We start from the raw sequence: 7107 nt of genomic DNA on the forward strand, positions 1-7107 counted from the left end.
TTTGTACTTCTACTCCTGCGTCCAACAGTAAATCTGCTAGTACTCCATCATCTCCCGAAGCCTTCCCACTTTTCATCTTTTTTTTTTTTTTTTTAGCGAGAGAAATATTAACTTCGTCTGATGTCACCTCAGGTATTTCACTTGTGTCAACTGAAAATTTAGCTATTGGTACTGTAACGCTCCTTTTTCCTCAGGGTTTGAAACTCGCGGTGGATTTTGTGGATTTCGTGGAGTGTTGTTAGGTAGGAAAATTAGGGTAAGGATTAGGTTAAGGTATTATTGTATTATGAGTCTATATTTTTTTTTTTTTTTTCTACCCCAATTTGTCGACTGTTGAGTGGGGACATAAGTATGTTGAAATGTTCTTGTGTAATGCATCATCCTTGGGGGTGGCTATAACTCCACTAGCCGTGAGCTTCGAAAAACCCATAGTCAAGTAACCTTTTTAAAATTAGTTGTTTAAGCCAATGTGAAGCCTGCAATAATTGCTTACCAGTCTACCTTGCTGCCAGCTGTTTCTAAACTCACGGTTCAGACAGATTTGGTTATTCGTATGTGAATATAAATAAAGGAAAATTGTTGAGTTGGCAACCTGCACTTCCCGGGATGGGGGATCGCAGGCAGAGTAACGCCACTTGCCCGGCGCTTCTCTTTCTGTGTACAGGTGAGCTCCCGATGTCCTAGAATTTTTTTTTTGTGCTGTTTTTATTTTATAGCTGGGGACATCAGTGTGCAGTGATTTTTTTTTTTTTGAGGGGTTTGGTGGAGGAGGTGTGTTAATGTGATCTGAGAATGAATATATTTTGTTTAGTGTTTAATGCTAATGACTTGCCCAGCGCTTCTCTCTCTGTGTACAGGCTACCACGTGTTCTGAATGGCCTTACAGTATAAGTCGCGTACTGGGAAATTATTCAGAGATTTGTAGTATGTATTTCTTGGAGTAATGTAATCCAGATCTATCATAGATACTGGGAAATTATTTAGAGATTTGTAGTATATGAGTAGAGTGGTGTAGTGCAGAAACTGTGTGTTGTAAAATCCTTTCATTGTTATTTTTTTATGATAAGACAGTCATTATTCCCCGTTTTCATATTAAATTCAGTGTCTGTAATAATATAGAATGGTGTATTTCTTTGAGTAATGTAACTCAGATCTATCATCCCGAACTTTAATCCATCTGAGATAAAATTATTAGTTATGAATAGGTATTATTTTTGAATTAGGTAAACTAGTAAGTCAGGGCTTGAATGTGACATCAGAAATTGTGAATTTTGTATGTTATCCCAAAATATTTTGTCATTAAAATTGTGTGCCCCCCCTTTCAACGTGCTGTCTCTCTCTACCCACCGGTTTCGGACGAGGAAGCGTACAAGGAACAACGCCCCACACTACCATTTCATGTTTTTTTTTTTTTTTTTTTTTTTGTCTTTTGTAATGTGTGTCAGCGGTCTGTCTTCCGGGTGATTGACCTCGTTGATTAGAGACTTTTCCCCGGGGTTAGACCGTTACACTGGTGGCAGCATCAACGTCATTGTAAGATCCTAATTCACCCCGTTTTAAAGGGGCTGTTACACTGGTGGCAGCTAAGGTGGGATACGTGAAGTCCGAGCTGGTTGTGTTGAGGGAGATAGTGCGTTGTAAGTTAGATAATTCATCTCATTCAATGTTTAAAGATCTAATTTGGGAAAGGTGCATGGAGTCAATTATGAATATTACCAAAATGGAAGAGAGTGATCAACATAAGATCTGAGAGTGTTAATGGTAGTAGAACATCATTAAAATAAATTTTTAAACATGGATAGAGACGAAGATTTGATTGATTTTGGAAATAAAGGGGTGTACAGTGAGCGAGATGAATCAGAACAGCCAGAGGATTCAGTAATACGTGGAACCCGAATAATGATAGACGCAATGAGGTGTGTAGTGGATAGATTGGAAGACGTGTCCACCAGGCTGGATGGACTTGAGAGATTGTTGATGAGAGCGGATAATACATCAGTCCCAGAATTCCATCACCAAATATTACACCAATCACTAGTCATGTAAATACTCGACCTCATGTAGTGACCAGTACCCCAGTTAAATCAACCTCAGATGTCCTGATCAAGCCTCGTGACATAAAAGTCCTCGAATTAGACGCTTTGCAAAGGTTGGATTCAGGGGCCAGATTGCAGATGTTCTTTGAATCGGTGGAACGTTGTACGAATGATTCTGCAGATAGGTTGGAGGTTGCCAAGTCGCGAGTGGATGGAGATTTGGCGGTTATGATTCACACAGCTCAAAATCGTGGGGACATAACGAATTGGGATGTCTTCAAGGTGTACCTCACGAAGGAATTTGGTATGGAACTAAATTTTGATCAGGCATGGCGACAGATTGCTGCATTCCAATACGATTGGTCGCAAAGTCCACAAGCTTTTGTTCATAAGTTTAAGTGTCATTATGCCGCAATTCGAGGAACCTTTCATAATGAGACTTTGCCTGATAGAGATAAACTTCTGAAGCATAAGTTGTTGCAAGGATTTCCGAGGAAGAGCCGAGATCTTTTGGAGGAGTTCAAGGATGATAGTATCCCTTTAAATAAGTTTCTAGGACATGTGGAAAACGAGAGAGCAATACTCATGCAAACCCAAGCTACCGTTAATTCAATTCCCAACCGACCAGTGAAGGATACTCCTCGAGTTCCCACTAGTGACGACAACTCAAGTAAGAGCGATTTGCAGTCAGTCAGTTCTATTTCGGCAAATTCAAAGGATAGTTTGTCAGGGATCGAGGCTAGATTGGATCAGATACAGCGAGAAATGAACCGATCAACCTCTTCTGGAACGTTCTCGTCACCTCGTAAATTGTGCTTTTTGTCAGTCTAGTACTCACTTCCTTAGAGATTGTCGGAGGAAACCAGAAAGAGGTCAGTGTTTCGATTGCTTGCAGTATGGTTGTAGGCGAGGAAATCTGAAATGTCCTGGGAAGCCAAAAGGGAAGACGGTAGTAAGACCAAGTAAGACAGCCAGTAACGTAAAAGCCTCTTCATCTAATGGGGTAGCGAGTTCAGTCCGTAACACCCAGCCTGCGACGGTATTGGCCGACGTATCAGTCTCTGATCCTTCTTTGTGACTAGGCCGAGCAGATACCTCCCCTGTAATCCAGTTAATTGTCAATGGGAGACTTTGTGCCGCCATACTGGACACAGGGAGTGGCATAACGCTTATTAAGAGAAGTTCAGTTCAGAGGTTAGGACTGGAAATAGATATATCCCGGTGTTTGCCATCCTTAAGTGCAGTAAATGGGGATCCGTTGAGACTTCTTGGGATGGTAAATGTTGCTATTCAGGTGGGTGATCAAGAAGTCCGTAAACAATGGATCTCAGTAGTGCCAGATGCCTATCTAAATCGAGACTTATTGCTGGGTTGTGACATCATCCAAAGAGCTCCTTTAACTTGGGATCCTCGTAAAAGGGTAATGCTTTGGGGAGGGGCAGCATACGACGTATCTCATGTCCTTGCAACCCGAGCTTGTGTGCAAAGAGTTTGTCTATCCTCTACCGAGTGTACTCTGGATGTTGCGAAGAATTCTGTTCAGTTAAAGGAAGTAGTACGGTTGGAACCATATAAAGTTAAAGTCATCAGAGTCAAAGTGAACGAACAACCTGGATCTAGACTAGTGACGTACCTTCAATCACAGTACTCGTCACAAACTTGCCTCTTGTTGGTAGAGGTCAGGGAGGATCAGACAGTTCTAGTGATGATAGATAATCCTTCTAAGGCAAGTAAGATTCTTAAACAAGGTGCCACTGTAGCCCATTACGATCAATACTCAGGTCCTGTGGATGAGCAGTCTGTCCCAGTAGGTCACACCCGGGTTGAGAATGAACTAGAACCTCGAAATGATTATGTGGAGGGTAGCGGTACCCGAAGTGAGCGGTTACAGAAACTTATCGGCCTGCAGAATTGGTCTCATCTTCCGGTTGTCTTTCAACAACAATTGTCACAAGTCGTGTTAGCTCATGAGAAGTTATTCATGCTTGATGAGAAGGAATTAGGCAAAATCTCAGGGGAACCCGCTCACATTAGGGTGTCCGACCCAAATCCTTGCAGATCTCCCACATATCGATACCCTGAACACGCAAAGAAAATAATAACGAGTATGCTTGATGATATGGAGCGGAGAGGGGTGATTGAACCCTCAAGTGCAGCATGGCTATCTCCGATCGTTTTGGTGAATAAACCGGATGGGAGTAAGAGAATGTGCTTAGATTTTAGAAAGGTAAATGAACAACTTGCAACAGATCTTTACCCTTTGCCAAGACTAGAGGATTTAGTAAATGTGGCGTCAGGGCATCAATATTATGTCACCCTTGACTTAAAGGATGCCTATTTTCAAGTAGTCCTAGATGAGGAAAGTCGAGATCTAACCACTTTTTCTGATGGAGTTTCATTGTAGCCTACAGATTTAGATTACCCTTTGGCTTGAGTTGCGCACCTGCCATATTCTCACGTAAGATGGCCGAGATTTTGACCCCGCTGTTACGTGAAGGTTGGGTCAAAAAATTATCTAGATGATATTATCTTATGGGCTGATGATTTTGACCAACTATTGGGAAGGTTACGGAAATTGTTTAACTTGTTAGAGAAGAAAGGTATTAAACTGAATCTTACTAAGTGTGATTTTGCAAAGAAAGAGGCGAAATTTCTAGGTCACAGGGTTTCCAAAGAGGGAAGTGCTCCAGATTTAAAGAACTTAGAAGCAATTAGTCAGCAGAAACCTCCTAGGAATGTTAAAGAAGTTCGACGTTTCATCGGCATGTGTGGGTTTTACCGGAAGTTTGTACCACAGTTTGCTAAAATTGCAACCCCTATTACCAACCTTATGAAGTCAAGTATTAGATTCAATTGGACTGATAAGTGTCAAGAGGCATTTGAAATATTAAAGGCAAAGTTAATATCAGCACCCGTTCTCGTTAATTATCAGCCTGAGCTCCCTTTGGTGTTAGTAACCGATGCCAGTGATGAATGCGTGGGAGCAGTACTGCATCAAATTCAACCTGATCAGACTATACGACCTCTTGGTTATTATTCAAAGAAAATGAGTAAATGTGAAACAAGGTACTCTGTAACCGACAAGGAAGCTTTGGCAGTTGTTCTTGCGTGCCGACATTTCCATCACTATTTATGGGGGACCACTTTTGAGATTCAGACCGACCACCAACCCTTAACTAATATCTTTCGTAGACGAACCAAATCTCCGAGAGTAACAAGGTGGATGCTCGAGATGCGAGAGTACAACTTTCACATAAAATATGTTAAAGGGAAGGATAACGTAGTTCCAGATCATTTATCACGACCAGTCAGATGTATTGCCCATCAGTCCCATGTTACGTGGTTAGGTTTGACTCAGGAGGAGTTCAAAGAAGAACAAAAGAAAGACCCAACCTGGGAGGAGTTAATAGCTTATTTGCAAGGTGGAGTATTGCCCAGGCGAAAGTTTGCTAGAGCAACCCTTGATTAATTTGAGATAATAGATGGAGTGCTACATTATGTGAGGGAGAATAAGGACTCTAGTTTGAGTTATGCTGTAGTAGTACCCAGACATTTGGTCAGACAAGCTCTAGAAGTGGCACATGATAAATCAGGGCATTTTGGTCAATATAAATCAATCAAGAAAGCAGAAGAGTATTTCTATTGGCCATCAATCAAAGTAGATGTAATAAAGTACCTTAAAGAGTGTCCTAACTGTCAACAATATAAATCTAATCAGGGAATGTCACAGCAGTACAATGAGTTACCCATAGTGTGACAGCCATTAGAAAGGATAGCTATTGATCTGACTGATATGACTGCAGGACAAGATGGTAACAGGTATATTCTTACAATAATAGACCATTATTCTAGGTTTGTAAAATTTTATCCCTTAAAGACCAAACATGCACCAGGGATAGTAGATAGGCTTTCCCAGTACGTTACCGACTTTGGCCAACCAAGATCTTTGCTGTGTGACAACGCTTTGGAGTTTACTGGACATGAGATGAGGACCTGGGCGGAACAACACGGAGTCGAGCTGCTCTACACTACCCCATACCACCCTCAAGCCAACGGTCTCATTGAAAGGATGCATCGAACTCTAAAATCTGTGATGACTCAACTGTGTAAGGGTTATCCTTTGAGGTGGCCTGCCCTTCTTGGTAAATGCCAGTCACATATGAACCAGGCAGTCCACAGTAGCACTGGAGTTTCGCCGTATGTGGCATTCTTCGCCAGACAGCCACCTCGTTCCATCACCGCTCCACTACTTACCATTCCCTCTGAGGATAGTGATGTGCAGAAACTAAAACAAATGATAAAAGACGCCAGTGTGATAGCCCAGAGGAGGTATAGAGCAGTAGCTAATCGAAAAAGACGAGAGGAAAAGGTATCAGCTGGTTCCCTAGTGTGGGTTAAAGTGGAAAAGCCCTTACCTGGTACCTGCACTAAACTAAATGCCAAATGGAAAGGCCCATACCGAGTAACTGAAGTGATAAGAAATGGGCAAGGTTATGTGATGGAGGACCCTTATTCAGGGAAATTGGTGCAGAGGGCAGCTGAAAAAGTGAAACGTTATGTGAGCCGGACAGAGATAATTCCTGAGCAGGAGGAGTACTGTGTTGAACATGACGAGGTTGAGGAAGAGGATCGTGATCTTCCTCCCCGCCGACGCAGACCTCCACGACGGCTCATTGAGGAGTGTTAATATGTAAATAGTTAGGTTATAGTGAAGAGTGTTGTAAATAGTGAAAAGTGTAACAGTTGGAACCGTTAAGATATGAGAGCCTGACCGAACAGTGAGTCCAGTGTATGTAATCCTTGTTAGCTACAGTGCTCGAAGGTCAGCTGAACTCTCTCATCTAGTGTTTCGGGGCAAGAGAACCCCATGTGTGTGAAGATTACAATGTGTTCTGTATTGTGTTTGTATGTAGTAATAGTACGGTGACCTTCATTCGAGGAGGGGGTTTTCAGATGGGGCTGTTAATTCCCTTGCTCACGTCACAGTCATCCCCTCGATGGTGTAGCGGGTCCTTAGTTCACTTGAGGACGTATTATTACCACTGTCTCCACTTAGTATGGGGGTGATTTG

The 7107-nt window shown here is 42.2% G+C and overlaps 1 pseudogene; it reads left to right on the forward strand.

Moving 5' to 3' along the window:
• Positions 1-5757: 5757 nt before the first annotated feature.
• Positions 5758-6723, forward strand: LOC145401896 (uncharacterized; annotated as a pseudogene).
• Positions 6724-7107: the final 384 nt, after the last annotated feature.

The sequence above is a fragment of the Coenobita brevimanus genome, chromosome 6 (genome assembly GCF_032717465.1).
Source record: "Coenobita brevimanus isolate Jiangsu-jjx chromosome 6, ASM3271746v2, whole genome shotgun sequence".
Lineage (NCBI taxonomy): Eukaryota > Metazoa > Arthropoda > Malacostraca > Decapoda > Coenobitidae > Coenobita > Coenobita brevimanus.